The sequence below is a fragment of the Cucurbita pepo genome, chromosome 3 (assembly GCF_057944985.1).
Source record: "Cucurbita pepo subsp. pepo isolate OVF chromosome 3, ASM5794498v1, whole genome shotgun sequence".
NCBI classification, from domain to species: Eukaryota; Viridiplantae; Streptophyta; class Magnoliopsida; order Cucurbitales; family Cucurbitaceae; genus Cucurbita; species Cucurbita pepo.
The window spans coordinates 8,935,040-8,952,045 of NC_141800.1; the positions used below are offsets into that span (position 1 = coordinate 8,935,040).

Consider the following 17,006-nt stretch of genomic DNA (forward strand, 5'->3'; position numbering starts at 1 on the left):
TTTCATGTTTTCCACTTTTGGTAAGTATGCCTATCCAAATCTTAAGCAGATCTAGTAGAAAGCTCTTTGTTCTTATTATGTTCTTGTTTTGTTCTCCAAGACACATTCTACATCCAAGGCTTCAGTTCAAGTACATCGAGAACTTCATGTGTTTCCTGCAATACGACAAAATATGACCTTAATACCTAGGCCTAAGGATTTATACATACGTTTTAAGTGGCATAACAAGGGCATTTGGTCTAGTGGTATGATTCTCGCTTTGGGTGCGAGAGGTCTCGAGTTCGATTCTCGAAATGCCCCTTCAAGAGAGATTGTAGAATTAAACGAAGTAAATAAATACAATAAAATGACACAAGTTATAAATTGTGAATAATAACAATGTGCATTCTATGTCGAAATGATTCATAAATTATACCTAATTTTTCTAATTTTGGACATGTTATTGATGACGAGACGTTTAGGGTTTTGTGACATGAGAATTGTGGGGATGTAGCTCAGATGGTAGAGCGCTTGCTTTGCATGTGAGAGGTACGAAGATCGACACCCTGCATCTCCAAAATAATACTTTCCATTATTAAGTATGTTATTTCTTTTCAATTTTTCCTTAGTCATGACATGTTGAGTAGCCATATTTCTTCTTTTTTCACTATTATTAAGTATGTTATTTCTTTTCAATTTTTCCTTAGTCATGACATGTTGAGTAGCAATATTTCTTCTTTTTTCACTATTATTGATGACGGAAAATTTAGGGTTTTGTAACATAAGAATTGTGGGGATGTAGCTTAGATGGTAAAGCGCTTGCTTTGTATGCAAAAGTTATAGCTTATTCATACCTTACATGGTAAAGAATTGTGGGGATTGATACCTTACATCTCCAAAATAAACTATCCATTATTAGATATATTTTTTACTTTCAATTTTCCCTTATTCATGACATGTTGAGTAGCGATATTTCTTCATTTTCACTATTATTGATGACGGAAAATTTAGGGAATTTAGCCCAGATGGTAGAGGTGAAAAACTACTTGTTATTAATATTTTATTTCTATTCAATCTTTCCTTATTTATGACATAATGAGCCGAGATATTTTTTCATTTACACAATTATTTATGACGGGACATTTAGAGTTTTCTGATGTAAGAATTGTGTGTATGTGGATCAAATGGTAGAGCGCTCACTTCTCGTGTGGGTAGTACGGGGATCGATACCTTTCATCTCCAAATGAATGGATTATTAAATATATTATTTCTTTTCAAAATTTTCATATTTACGACATATAATGCGTAGGGATAGTTTTTCATTTTCACTATTATTGATAACGAGACATTTAGGGTGTTATGATGTAAGAATCATGGGGATGTAGCTCAGATGGTAGAGTTCTCTTGTTGCATGCAAGTGATACGTGGATCGATACCCTGCATCTCCAAAATAAACCTTGTTTATTATTAAATATGTTATTTCTTATCAATTTTTCTTTATTCATGACATGTTAAGTGTGATATTTCTTCATTTTCCCTATTATTGATGATGGAAAATTTAGGGGTTTTGTGATGCAAGAATTGTGAGGATGTAACTCAGATGCTAGAGCGCGCTTAGCATGCGAGAGGTATGGGGATCGGTACCTTGCATCTCCAAAAGAAACTCTATTCAATCTTTCCTTATTTGTGACATCATGAGCGGAAGTATTTTTTCATTTTCACTATTATTGATGACAGGACGTTTAGGGTTTTCTGATGTAAGAATCATGGGAATGTAGATTAGATTTTAGATCGCTTTCTTAGTATGTGAGAGGTATGGGGATCCATACTCGCATCTTTACAGGAAACTATTTGTTATTACTACTTTATTTCTATTCAATTTTTCCTTATTTATGGCATAATGAGCGGCGATATTTTTTCATTTTCACTATTATTGATGACAGGACGTTTAGGGTTTTCTGATGTAAGAATCATGGGAATGTAGATTAGATTTTAGATCGCTTTCTTAGTATGTGAGAGGTATGGGGATCCATACTCGCATCTTTAAAGGAAACTATTTGTTATTACTACTTTATTTCTATTCAATTTTTCCTTATTTATGGCATAATGAGCGGCGATATTTTTTCATTTTCACTATTATTGATGACAAGACATTTAGGATTTTGTGACATAAGAATCGTGGGGATGTAGCTCAGATGGTAGAGCACTCACTTTGGATGCGAGAGGTACGGGGATCGATACTTTACATTTGCATCTCTAGAAGAAACTATATGTTATTAATATTTTATTTTTATGCAATATTTCCTTTATTATGACATAATGAGCAGAGATATTTTTTCGTTTTCACTATTATTGATGAATTTAAAGTTTTGTGGATTCAGATGGTATACCGATCACTTTGCATGCGGGAATGTAGCTGATCACTTTGCATGCGGGAATGTAGCTTAGATTGTTTTATTTCTATTCATTCTTTTCTTATTTTGACATATTGAGCAGAGATATTTTTTTATTTTCACTATTATTGGTGATGGTAGGTTTAGGATTTTATGACATAAGAATTGTGGGGACGTAGCTCAGATGGTAGTGCACTCGCTTCGCATGTGAGAAGTTCGAGAATCGATACCATGCATCTCCAAAGGAATCCTACTACCAAATATTCTATTTCTATTTCAAATTTTTCTTATTTATGACATAATGAGCAGGGATAGTTTTCATTTTTACTATTGTTGATGATGGGACGTTTAGGGTTTTGTCATGTAAGAATTGTTGGGATGTAGCTAAGATGGTAAAGTGCATCCACGAGGATCAATACCCCGCATCTCCAAAAGTAACTATTTGTTATTAATATTTTATTTTTATTCAATCTTTCCTTATTTACAACATAATGAGTAGATATATTTTTTCATTTTCACTATTATTGATGATGGGAAGTTTAAAGGTTTTGTGATGTAAGAATTGTATGGATGTAGCTTAAATGGTAGAGTGCTTGCTTTGGATGCGAGAGGTACAAGGATCGCTATCATGCATCTCCAAATGAAAACAATCAATTATTAATCTTATTTATGACATAACGAGCAAAGGTAGTTTTTCATTTTAACTATTATTGATGACGAGAGGATTAGGGTTTTGTGGTGTAAGAATTGTGGGGATGTAGGTAAGATTATTTAGTGCACTAAAAGGTATATGGGTCGATACCCCACAACTCCAAAAAAAAAAAATTATTTGTTATTAATATTTTATTTCTATTAAATCTTTCCTTATTTATAACCTAATGAGCAGAGATAGTTTTTCATTTTCACTTTTATTGATGACGTGACGTTTAGGGTTTTGTGATGTAATAATTTTCGGGATGTAGTTCAGATGGTAGAATGCTTTCTTTGCATGCAAGAGGTACGGGAATCGATACCCCACATCTAAAAAAGAAACTAATTGTTATTAATATTATATTTCTACTCAATCTTTCCTTATTTATGACATAATGAGCGGAGATATTTTTTCATTTTCACAATTATTGATGACGGGGCGTTTTGGATTTTCTGATGTAAGAATCGTGGGGATGTAGCTCAGATGGTAGAGTTTCCCATGTGAGAAGTACGGGATCGATACCTTCTGCAAATGAATTGATTACTAAATATATTATTTCTTTTTAATTTTTTCTTATTTCGACATAATGAGCAAGGATAATTGTGCGGATATAGCTCATATAGTAGAGCGCTCGCTTAACATGTGAGAGGTGCGGGGATTAATACCCCGCACTCTAAAGGAAGACTATTGATTATTAAACGTATTATTTCTTTTCAATATTTTCATATTTATGACAGAATGATATGGTAGAGAGCTCGCTTAGCATGTGAGAGGTGCCGGGATTGATACCCCGCATCTCTAAAGGAAGACTATCGATTATTAAATGTATTATTTCTTTTCAATATTTTCTTATTTATGACATAATGAACAAAAATAGCTTTTCATTTTCACTATTATTGATGGCGAGACGTTTAGAATTTTGTGATGTAAGAATCATTGGGATACAGCTCATATGGTAGAGCGTTCGCTTAGCATATGAGAGGTATGGGGAATGATACCCTGCATCTCCTAAAGAAACTATAGGTTATTAATATTTTATTTCTATTCAAGTTTCCTTATTTTTGACATAATGAGCCGAAATTTCATTTTCACTATTATTGATGACGGGTAGTTTTGGGTTTTGTTACCCAAGAATTATGGGGATGTAGCTAAGATGGTAGAGTGCATCTCCTAAAGAAACTATTAATTATTAATATTTTATTTCTATTCAATTTTACCTTATTTGTGACGTAATGAGCAGAAATATTTTTTCCTTTTCACTATTATTGATGACGGGCAGTTTTGGGTTTTGTTATGTAAGAATTGTGGGGACGTAGCTAAGATGGTAGAGTGCTCTCTTTGCATGCGATTGGTACAGGGATCGATACCCCGAATACTCGGCTCTATATTCTTAAATGCTCTATAATATGGTGGTGCCTTAATGAGATATTTTAAATGGATTGTATACGCGTTTAAATGTTGTTTGCTACACACAAAAAGATAGGGATACTTAAATTTTTAAGTCACTCTTGAAAAGTATGGTGTGGGATAAATTAGATTATTGCCTATTATTTCTAAGAATATATTAAGTCTTGGGACTAATGTTTGTCATTTGTAGAGATGGCATATAATAGAGCAATTCATTAAAACGTTCTCATTTAGAGCAATTCATATAGTACCACTCATTGTTCTCCATATGTTTATGTAATTAATCTTCCTATTATTTGTAAGAATAATTCATATAGTACCACTCATTGTTCTCAATATGTTTATGTATTTAATTTTCCTATTATTTGTAAGAATATTAAGTCCTGGGACGAATGTTTGCCATTTGTAGCCGTTCTCGTTTAGAGCAATTCATAGTACTACTCATTGTTCTCCTTCTGAATATGTTTATGTATTTAATCTGCCTATTATTTGTATGAATATTAAGTTCTGGGACGAATGTTTGCCATTTGTAGAGATGGCATATAATAGAACAATTCATAGTACTCTTCTCCTTTATAGCAATTCATAGTACCACTCATTGTTCTCGTTTTGAAGATGTTTATGGATTTAATCGACCTATGTCTCTTGATTTGCTTCCTATTCATTCTAATATTTTTTTGAGTAAAACAACCACAATTAAGGCAGATATGATCAAAACATTGCACAAACAGGTGAAAGGAGACAATTGAGAAACAAAAAGTTACTTTAAGAATTAAATATTTTTGTGAGTAAAGCCACCACAAGTAAGGTCTGATCAAAACATTGCATAAAGAGGTGAAAGAGACAATTGAGAAACAAAATTTCAAAGTTGCTTAAAGAATTAACAAAGGACGGAAGGAAATCATTTTTCAACCCAATAATTGGGTTTGGATACATTTTCGCAAGGAGCGATTTCCATCTCAAAGGAAGACAAAGTTACATCCAAGAGTGGATAACCCTTATCAAGTCCTTAACAATGCATATAAAATGATGTTCCTTGAGAATTTTCAACACATTCTACTTTCAATTTTCAATGTTGCAGACTTAGTTCTTTTGATGTAGGTGATGATTTTTCTGATTCGAGGACGAATCCTTTTGACGAGGGGGAAGATGATAAGGATCACGGTGATCCCAATGTTCCAACTGGACCAGCCAAGAAGATTCAACAAGCATTCATTCTTTATCTATAAAATTGGATAGGCTTTGTTCAACTCTCATTTCATGTGTTACAAGCTTATTCGATTGAGGAAGAACCATTTGGAGCTTCAGAAGTGAATATTTACACAGTTAAAGTAGAGGATGAAGTTGCAAGCATCATTAGATGAGTTGTTAGAAAACTTTATTTATCTTTAATTCATAAAGTATGTAATGGTGAAATTGACCTTGTCTTCGGTGGAGATTCAAGGGGATTGAGATTAAATCCCGGTCACTAACTTCTTTTGTGCGGAGACTATAAATATCGTCAAATTATTATGTAAAAATAAGATTTTAGAGGAATGAAATTGATCTCTCTTGAGAAGTTCTCTTAAAAAGAAACTACATAAACTTAAAAGATGTTAATTCCATTTTACAATATTTAAAGGGTAGCAAAGAAGTAGTTTTGACATATCAATGTAGGTTTTGAAAACTAAAATTTAAAAATTTAAAAATTTAAAAAAATTAAAAAATAAATATATAATAAAAGTCGTTTTCAAAAAACTTAGTTTGTGGTGAAATTTTGCTTAAAATTCAAATGTATTGTTTCAATATCTATCCCAAAGGAATGCATATGCTCTAGTGGCAATGCAGCTTCAACCAAAATAATTTGAGCGGGATCATCCATAATCTTAAAGGTAGGAAATATAGGATATGAACTTTATTTATGTCCATATTTTTTAATAATATTAATTGAAATACATCCAATTGATTTGAAGAATAAATTCTATTATGTTATGGACAATGTGAAATTAACCTGACAATAATAGTAGGTTCTAAAGCACAAAAAAACACGTGGATAAATTTCAAATGTTGTGGCACACAAAACACATGGACTAGCAACTAAAAATGATTGTTTCACTACAAGGGCATTTGGTCTAGTGGTATGATTTTCGCTTCGGGTGTGGAGGTCTTGAGTTTGATTCATGAAATGCCCCCACAATTATATCAATTTAAATAGTTTGTTGTTTCTTTGTTGGGTTGTTGGTTTATTTGATAACCCTTGAATATTAGAATTGGCATAAGCAACCGCCCGATTATTTCTTTGCTTACTGCCCGATTATTTCCTTGAACTCCTAAAGATAAGATTGCCATCAAAGCAATTTGCTTATTTTTCTTTAATTAAACTCTCCTAGAAAAACCAATTTGCCTATTTTTCTTTAATTAAACTCTTCTAGAAAAACTAACTATTTGTATAAGATTGCCACCAAAGAATATGGGTTCCAACTCAAGGAATAAGATTGCCATCAAAGCAATTTGCTTATTTTTCTTTAATTAAACTCTAGCCTGATTATGAGTGTCAAAATTTGGTTTAACCAAATATGCATGTTTGCCAAATAAAACCCACAAATTTGAGTGGAATTTTGAGTGTCAAAATTTGGTTCACTCAAACTTGCATGCTTGCCGCATAATCCCACAAATTTGAGTGGAATTTTGAGTGTCAAAAATTTGGTAATCTCAAATTTGCATAAACATGTAAATATGACTCTATAAATAGAGTGATTAAGGAAAATGGAAAGTTTGCTCGAAAAACTTTGAGAAAGTCTCTCAAAGCTCTCTCTTTACATATACTAAATTCCTTTCACGTTTAGTCATTCACCGGATTCCACAATCCCATTCTAAGGCTGGAGAATAGTTGGGAAGACACTAGTTGTGGTTCGAAACCAGTTCGTTAAGAAAAAGAAATTTGAACTACAAAAGGTTAATATTCAAACTCATTGAGTTTTAATGCTTTTGAACATGCTAGCTAATTTACTATAATTGATGTACTTAGAGTGCCTAAGATCCAAATTTCTTCTGCACGTGTTATTGTAACACCATCAGTATTAACAAATTTATATGAACATTAAATAAAGTAAATGAAATAACGATGATATGTTCAATGCATAATTGAATACGAAGTCTACAACAAGGATATTTGGTTTAGTGGTATGATTCTTGCTTTTGGTGTGAGAGGTTTTGAGATCAACTCTTGGATTTTCCCTTTAATATAAAAGACCTAAATAATGAAATCCAATGCACTTAATTTGTTTCACTTTGTGTTTTTGTAGGTAAAACAATTTATTAATTAAGAATGTCATGTATGGATTGAAAAGTTAAAATGGTTGATGATTTTCTTTTCTTTAAATCCTTAAACTTCCTCTTATACAAAAAGACCTACCTCACCTTGTTGAACTTCCTTTTAGCCCCTCAACTCCAAACAAATATAGATTTCAAACTTGAGAGAAAAAATCATATCGAGTGAGAGCTAAAAATGATAGATGTTCAAGAAGAAAAATTTGGTCTAGTGGTATTATTCTTTTTTAGGGTGTGAGAGGTCCTAAGTTCACATCTTAGAATAGAGGGATTCATAGTACCGTTCTCCTTTAGAGCATAGTACCACTCATTGTTCTCCTTCTGAACATGTTTAAAAAGTTACTTTAAGAATTAAATATTTTTGTCAGTAAAGCAACCACAAGTAAGGTCTGATCAAAACATTGCATAAAGAGGTGAAGGAGACAATTGAGAAACACAATTTCAAAATTGCTCCCAAGACTTAACAAATGACGAAAGGAAATCATTTTTCAACTCGATAACTGAGTTTGGATATATTTTCACAAGGAGCGATACCCATATCAAAGTCAAAGGAAGACAAAGTTACATCCAAGAGGGGATGCCCCTTATCAAATCATTGAAATAATTAATAACAATGCATATAAAATGATCTTCGTGGAGAATTTTCAGCACATGAGAATGGTGGGGATTAATATAATATCAATGCATTCTATGTCGAAATGATTCATAAATTATACCTAATTTTCCCAATTTTGAAATTCCTATTTTGGACCTATTATTAATGACGAGACGTTTAGGTCTTTGTGACATGAGAATCGTGGGGATGTAGCTCAGATGGTATTGCGCTCGCTTTGTATGCGAGAGGTACGGGGATTGATACCCTACATATCTCCAAAATAAAACTATCAATTATTAAATATGTTATTTCTTTGGAATTTTTCCTTAGTCATGACATGTTGAGTAGCGATATTTCTTCATTTCTCACTATTATTGATGACAGAAAATTTAGGGTTTTGTGGTGCAAGTATTGTGGGGATGTAGCTCAGATGGTAGAGGCACTCACTTAGCATGCGAGAGGTATGGGGATTGAGATACCCTGCATCTCCAAAAGAAACTATTTGTTATTAATATTTTATTTCTGTTCAATCTTTCCTTATTTATGACATAATGAGCGGAAATATTTTTTTCATTTTCACAATTATTGATGACGGGACATTTAGGATTTTCTGATGTAAGAATCGTTCGGATGTAGCTCAGATGGTAGAGCTTCCCATGTGGGAAGTATGGGATCGATACTTTGCTTCTCCAAATGAATCGATTACTAAATATATTATTTCTTTTCAAATTTTTCATATTTACTACATAATGAGTAGAGATAGTTTTTCATTTACACTATTATTGATGACAATATGTTTAGGGTTTTGTAACATAAAAATTGTGGGGATGTAGCTCAAATGGTAAAGTGCTCGCTTTGTATGCAAGAGGTATGGGCTTTGATACCTTTCATCTCTGAAATAAAACTATCTATTATAAAATATATTTTTTACTTTCAATTTTCCCTTATTCATGACATGTTGAGTAGCGATATTTCTTCATTTTTACTATTATTGATGACGAAAAATTTAGGGTTTTGTGATTCAAGAATTGTGGGTATTTAGCCCAGATGGTAGAGCGCTCGCGTAGCATACGAAAGGTATGGGGATGTATACCCTGCATCTCCGAAAGAAACTATTTGTTATTAATACTTTAGTTCTATTCAATCTTTCCTTATTTATGACATAATGAGCCGAGATATTTTTTCATTTACACAATTATTGATGACGAGACGTTTAGGATTTTCTAATGTAAGAGTTGTACGGATGTAGATCAAATGGTAGAGCGCTCACTTCTCGTGTGGGTAGTACGGGGGTCAATACCTTGCATCTCCAAATGAATGGATTATTAAATATATTATTTCTTTTCAAAATTTTCATATTTATGACATAATGAGCACGGATAGTTTTTAATTTTCACTATTATTGATGACGAGACGTTTAGGGTTTTGTGATGTAAGAATCGTGGGGATGTAGCTCAGATGGTAGAGTGCTTGCTTTGCATGCAAGAGGTATGTGGATTGATACCTCGCATCTCCAAAATAAAACTATTTATTATTAAAAGAGGTATGGGGACTGGTACCCCGCATCTCTAAAGGATAACTATCAATTATTAAATATATTAATTATTTTCAATTTATTTTTATTATGACATAATGTGTAGAGATAGTTTTTCATTTTCACTATTATTGATGACGAGACATTTAGGGTTTTGTGATATGAGAATTTTGGGGATGTAGCTCAGATGGTAGAGTGCACGCTTAGCATGCGAGAGGCACGGGGATTAATACCTCTTATCTCCGAAAGAATCTATTCATAGCGACTCTTATCTCCGAAAGAATCTATTCATAGCGATATTTCTTATGACAGAAAATTTAGAGTTTTGTGACATAAGAGTTGTGGGGATGTAGCTTAGATGGTAGAGCGTTCGCTTAGCATGCAAGAGGTACGGGGATGGATACTTTTCATTTGCATCTCTCGAAGAAACTTTTTGTTATTAATATTTTATTTTTATTCAATATTTCCTTATTTATGACATAATGTGCAGAGATATTTTTTTTCGTTTTCACTATTTTTGATGAATTTAAAGTTTTGTGATGTAAGAATCGTGGGAATGTAGCTCAGATGGAAGAGCGATCACTTTGCAGCGAGGATGTAGCTCAGATGGTTTTATTTCTATTCAATCTTTTCTTATTTTGACATATTGAGCAGAGATATTTTTTTTATTTTCACTATTATTGGTGATTGTAGGTTTAGGATTTTATGACGTAGGAATTGTGGGGACGTAGCTCAGATGGTAGTGCACTCACTTCGCATGTGAGAAGTTCGGTGCGACACCCTGCATCTACAAAGGAATCCTACTATCAAATATTCTATTTCTATTTCAAATTTTTCTTATTTATGACATAATGAGGAGGGATAGTTTTCATTTTCACTATTGTTGATGATGGGATGTTTATGATTTTGTCTTGTAAGAATTGTTGGGATGTAGCTAAGACGGTAGAGTGCACTCTTTGCATGCAAGAGCCACGAGGATCGATACCTAGCATCTCTAAAAGTAACTAATTGTTATTAATATTTTATTTTTATTTCATGTTTCTTTATTTATGATATAAGGAGTAGAGATATTTTTTTCATTTTCACTATTATTGATGATGGGAAGTTTAAAGGTTTTGTGATGTAAGAATTGTAGGGATGTAGCTTAAATGGTAGAGCACTTGCTTTGCATGCGAGAGGTACGGGGATCGCTATCATGCATCCAAAGGAAAACTATCAATTATTAATCTTATTTATGACATAATGATCAAAGCGAGTTTTTCGTTTTCACTATTATTGACGACGGGACGTTTAGGGTTTTGTGATGTAAGAATTGTGGGGATGTAGGTAAGATGGTTGAGTGCACTCTTTGCATGCGAGAGGTACGAGGATTTTGGGTTTTGTTATGTAAGAGCTGTGGGGATGTAGCTAAGATGGTAGAGTGCATCTCTTGAAAAAACTCATTAATATTTTATTTCTATTCAATTTTTCCTTATTTTTTACATAATTAGGAGAAATATTTTTTCATTTTCACTATTATTGATGACGTGCAGTTTTGGGTTTTGTCATGTAAGAATTATGGGGATGTAGCTAAAATGGTACAGTGCATCTTCTAAATAAACTATTGGTTATTAATATTTTATTTCTATTCAATTTTTCCTTATTTTTGACAAGCAGAAATATTTTTTCATTTTCACTATTATTGATGGCGCTCAGTTTTGTGTTTTGTTATGCAAGAATTGTGGGAATGTAGATAAGATGGTAGAGTGCTCTGTTTGCATGCGATTGGTATGGGGATCGATACCCCGAACACCCCGCTTTGTATTCCTAAATGCTCTATAATATGGTGGTGCCTTAATGGGATAGATATTTTATATGGATTGTATATGCCTTTAAATGTGGTTTGCTACACGAAAAAAAAAAGATAGGGATAGTTAAATTTTTAAGTCACTTTTGAAAAGTATGGTGTGAGATAAATATTGACTAATGTTTGCAATTTGTAGAGATGACATATAATAGAGGAATTCATAGTATCGTTCTCCTTTAGAGCAATTCATAGTACCATTCATTGTTCTCCCTCTAAAAATCTATATGGATTTAATCTGCCTATTATTTCTAAGAATATTAAGTCTTGGGACGAATGTTTGCTATCTGTAGAGATGACATATAATAGAGCAATACTTCATAGTACTGTTCTTGTCACAGCCCAATATTTTACTACGGACAGTGACTAACGACACGACACAGATGCACAAGAGATTTAAATATGCAGTAGCGAAAATCATCAAATTTCAATAAAGGTTTTCAAACGATAAACACAGTCACAAGACCGTTTGGAAAATAAATTTAAAAAGAATGCGAATACAAAAATAAAGACTAAAACTGGACTGACGCCCCGGGACAACCCATTCCTCTGTGACAATTCCCTTCAGATCACGCCCACTCTTGACCGACGCCTCGCGCTCCTGAAAAAAAAAAGGGAAAACATAGCAAGGATGAGTATAAAAATTATACTCAGTAAGCCACCTACTTGTAGGCTCTTTTCGCATCTTAATTTAACAGGTTGCCACGGTTTCCTATTTCGGTTCTAGGACGACTGGCTCTAATCTAGGTCCCTTGGGGCTTGCCCCTTGTGTTTCACTGATTTTTCGTCCTCTCATTAAACGCCTAGAGGTTCTTTATGCCAAGCTAATATGGTCGGTATCTCTCTATGAGGTGCTACCTCTACATGGCTATCTGAGACTACATGGTACCTGGCCTAGGGGTGTGCTGAGTACCCCTATGCCCATCTAGTCCCTCTATGGGGGGCGCGACCCAACCCGTTCCCATGCAGCTAATGGGCTGTACGACGTGGGGACACATTTCCCATGCGAAATGGCTAAGAGCAGTAAAGACTGATCAGGGACCCCTTGGTCCTCCCACGAAGCTATAGATACCGTTCACACGCTAGCAATCTATGAACACTCCGGGGTACCTTCTTACCGTGGTAAACTGCTAAGTTTCTAGGGAAAAATTAAGTCAGGCTAGAGCGGCATTTCGCTCCTAACCAAGATTCCCTAATCTTATCAAAGAAATGGGCCCTAGCAATTAACAGAGGGTGCATGCAATCTTCCTCTAACATCATAGTATGTAATTCATGCAAACTAGGCATACCGGCTCAACGGGGCGATGACCTCCATCAAGCACCCAGAGCACGAAGTTCGCGCTCAATGGGGCGAATTCGTCCATCAAACACCCGAAACCCGGCATACACAATTCTACACATAAAATAACGCATGCATACATACGGCGGAAGCTTAAGGCATACAAGCAACACTCAAGTAATTTACCCAATTCAAACACAACAGATAAACTGACTAGTAACTTACATGAAGAGCTAATCTGAAGCAGAACTACTAGCATGCATGCAATCTGAGCGAATCCTACAAGTATTTCTTCCTAAATACCGGGTGGTGACTTACCTGGTTGACGCGTGCCCTTTCGCTAGCGTTTCTTTGCCCGTGAGGTGTCCAAAAATACTGATTTCTCTAAATTAAATCCCTATCCACGTAAAAACAGTATTAGAACTGGAGCCGGGACAAAAATCGAGAAAACAGAAAACAACCGGGCCAAATTGGCCATTCCACGCGCGCTCACGCGCCCAGCAGCATGCTGGAAGTGCGTGGCCACGCGCGCGGGAAGGCGCCAGCCGCAGGCTGCACGCGCGCCTGCCACGCGCGCCCAATCCTGCACAGTCGCGGGTCGGTCGATCTCTCTCTAACCTCTCTCTAACCTCTTTTTTTTTCTTTTGCAGGCAATATGGCTGGATTTTCCTTGGACCCCTATTTGGGTTGGAGGGGCAAAATGACATTTTTGCCCCTCAGTTGACTTAGCCCTTTTTTTTTTTTTTTTTTTTTTTTCGCGTTACAAATTCTCCCCTCCTTAGGAACTTTCGTCCCCGAAAGTAGCTATCCCTTGGAAGAGTTCGGGATAAGCTTTCCTCACGTCCTCTTCTCGTTCCCAGGTTGCCTCTTCCTCACGGCGGTTACCCCATGAGACCTTTACCAAGGGAATATCTTTGTTACGCAACCGCCTAGTGTCTCGAGCCAAAATCCTGCTAGGCTGTTCCTCGTAAGACAGATCTTCTCGAAGAGGAAGCATCCCATGCTCGATTACATGAGTAGGGTCGGGAGTATACTTTCGCAGCATGGATACGTGGAACACATTGTGCACGGCGGCAAGGTTCGGTGGTAGGGCAATTCTGTAAGCCACAGCCCCGACTCTGTCCAGAATCTCGAAGGGGCCTATGAACCTTGGGCTCAATTTCCCTTTCTTCCCGAACCTCAACACCCCCCTCATAGGGGCCACCTTCAGGAACACGTGGTCACCCACCTCAAATTCGAGGTCCCTTCTACGCACATCTGCATAGCTTTTCTGTCGACTCTGTGCGGTGAGTATCCTCTGTTTGATTTTCTGCACCGCTGCGTTGGTGACCTGGACCAACTCTGGTCCCATTAGTTGCTGCGTGCCTACCTCTTCCCAAAACACTGGTGTTCGACACCTACGCCCATACAGTGCCTCGAAGGGGGCCATCTGAATGGTCGCTTGATAACTATTGTTGTAGGCAAACTCCATTAAAGGCAGGTGTTCGTCCCAACACCCAGCGAAATCTAAGGAGCAGGCTCGCAACATGTCCTCTAAAACCTGATTCAGCCTTTCGGTCTGTCCGTCCGTTTGAGGATGGAATGCTGTACTGAACCTCAACTGAGTTCCTAGTGCCTTCTGAAGACTCCTCCAGAACTGAGAGGTGAACCTGGTGTCCCGGTCTGATACTATGGACACTGGTACCCCGTGCAGGCGTACTATCTCCTTGATATATAACTGAGCCCACCGGTCTACTCGATATGTGGACTTTCCTGGAATGAAGTGGGCTGTCTTAGTCAGTCTGTCTACAATTACCCATATGACGTTGAAACCCTGCTTTGTCTTTGGCAAACCCAAAACGAAATCCATACAGACTGCTTCCCATTTCCACTGAGGGACACTCAGGGGCTGTAGCAATCCTGCTGGGCGCTGCCTCGGGGCCTTCACCTGCTGGCAGGTCAAGCAACGGCTTACGAAATCCGCTATGTCCCTCTTCATTCCGGACCACCAGTAAAACCTCTTCAGATCCTGATACATCTTTGTACTTCCAGGGTGGAACACATAAGATGTATCGTGGGCTTCGGTCATAATATCTTTTAAGATTCCCTCGTCTCGGGGAACGCACAGGCGGTTTTGCCATAGCAGACCCCCGTCTGAGGAGATAGAATACCCTACTGGCCTCTCTGTCTCAATCTGACTCCACACTTTACTGAGGTGTTCATCAGACCTCTGAGCGTCGATAACTTTCTTCCGTAGGGTAGGCTGTATAGTTAACTGTGCCATCTGAACATTACCACCTTTAACCACCACGTCTATCCCAGCCCTCTTCATCTCATCTTGTAGTTTTTCCTGTGTGGTGATCATCACAGAAGTATGCACAGCCTTCCTGCTCAATGCATCAGCTACCACGTTGGCTTTGCCTGGATGGTACAGAATCTCTATGTCATAATCCTTTACCAGCTCCAACCATCGCCTTTGTCTCATATTGAGCTCCTTCTGCGTGAATAAGTACTTGAGGCTCTTATGATCAGTGAAGACTTGTACTTTTTCCCCATACAGGTAGTGCCGCCACGTTTTTAGAGCAAATACTACCGCTGCTAACTCGAGATCATGCGTGGGGTAGTTTCGTTCATATTCTTTCAATTGTCGAGAAGCATACGCTATCACCTTACCTTTCTGCATGAGCACACACCCCAAGCCTTTCCCTGATGCATCACTGTACACCACGAGATTACCTGACCCGTCTGGAACTGTAAGGACTGGTGCAGTTACCAACCTCTTCTTGAGTTCCTGGAAACTCTGTTCGCAGATTGGAGTCCAAGCAAAGGGCTTGCCCTTCTTGGTTAGCTGAGTCAGCGCCGAGGAAATTTTGGAGAAATCCTGAACAAACCTTCTGTAATAACCAGCTAGCCCAAGAAAACTCCTCACCTCTGTGACTGTGGTCGGCTGTGGCCACCTCATCACTGCTTCTATCTTAGCTGGGTCCACTGTGATCCCCTTGCTTGACACCACGTGACCCAGAAACGCAACCTCAGACAACCAAAACTCACACTTAGAGAACTTGGCATACAACTGCTGAGCTCTCAGTATTGTCAAGACTTTTCTGAGGTGTATTTCATGATCTGCCTCTGACTTAGAGTATTCCAGAATGTCGTCGATGAACACTATGACAAAGGTGTCTAAGAATTCCTTAAACACCCTGTTCATTAGTTCCATGAAAACGGCTGGTGCATTGGTAAGGCCAAAAGACATAACGAGAAACTCGTAATGCCCATAACGACTTCTGAAGGCTGTCTTGGGTATATCCCCTTCTCTGACCCTCAACTGATGATACCCCGACCTTAGGTCAATTTTGGAGAAAACTGTTGCTCCCTGTAGCTGATCAAACAGGTCGTCAATTCTCGGGAGAGGGTACTTATTCTTTATAGTGACCTTGTTTAATTCCCTGTAATCAATACACATCCGCATGGACCCGTCCTTCTTCTTGACAAACAGAACAGGGGCTCCCCAGGGTGATACACTGGGTCGGATGAAACCCTTATCCAACAACTCCTGTAACTGTTCCTTCAATTCCCTGAGTTCTGCAGGTGCCATCCTGTAAGGTGCCTTGGAGATCGGCACCGTTCCTGGTTCTAAATCGATCCCAAAATTGACTTCCCTAGCTGGGGGCAAACCCGGCAGATCCTCCGGAAAGACATCTACGAACTCCCTGACGATGTGTACCGATGAGGTTTTTTGTTTGTTACTATTATCTAAGGTCACGCTGGCTAGGAATGCAATTGCGCCACTACGAATAAACTTCTTAGCCCTTAGCGAGGTTATGACGCTCGGGACACCTTTGGAAGTAGCTCCCTTGTAGGTAAAGCTGTCCCCTGACGGGAGCCTGAGAGTCACTATTCGGGTCTCGCAGTCTATCAAAACGCGATTCTCGCCTAGCCAATCCATACCCAAGATGACATCGAAGTCTTGCATACTTAACACTATCAGTGTAGCTTC

At 37.2% G+C, this 17,006-nt stretch overlaps 1 non-coding gene across 1 annotated transcript; it reads left to right on the forward strand.

The window, feature by feature from the left end:
* The first annotated feature begins 228 nt into the window (after positions 1 to 228).
* On the forward strand, positions 229 to 300 carry TRNAP-UGG (transfer RNA proline (anticodon UGG)). Its single transcript has one exon. It is a non-coding gene; the product is annotated as a tRNA-Pro (tRNA).
* Positions 301 to 17,006: the final 16,706 nt, after the last annotated feature.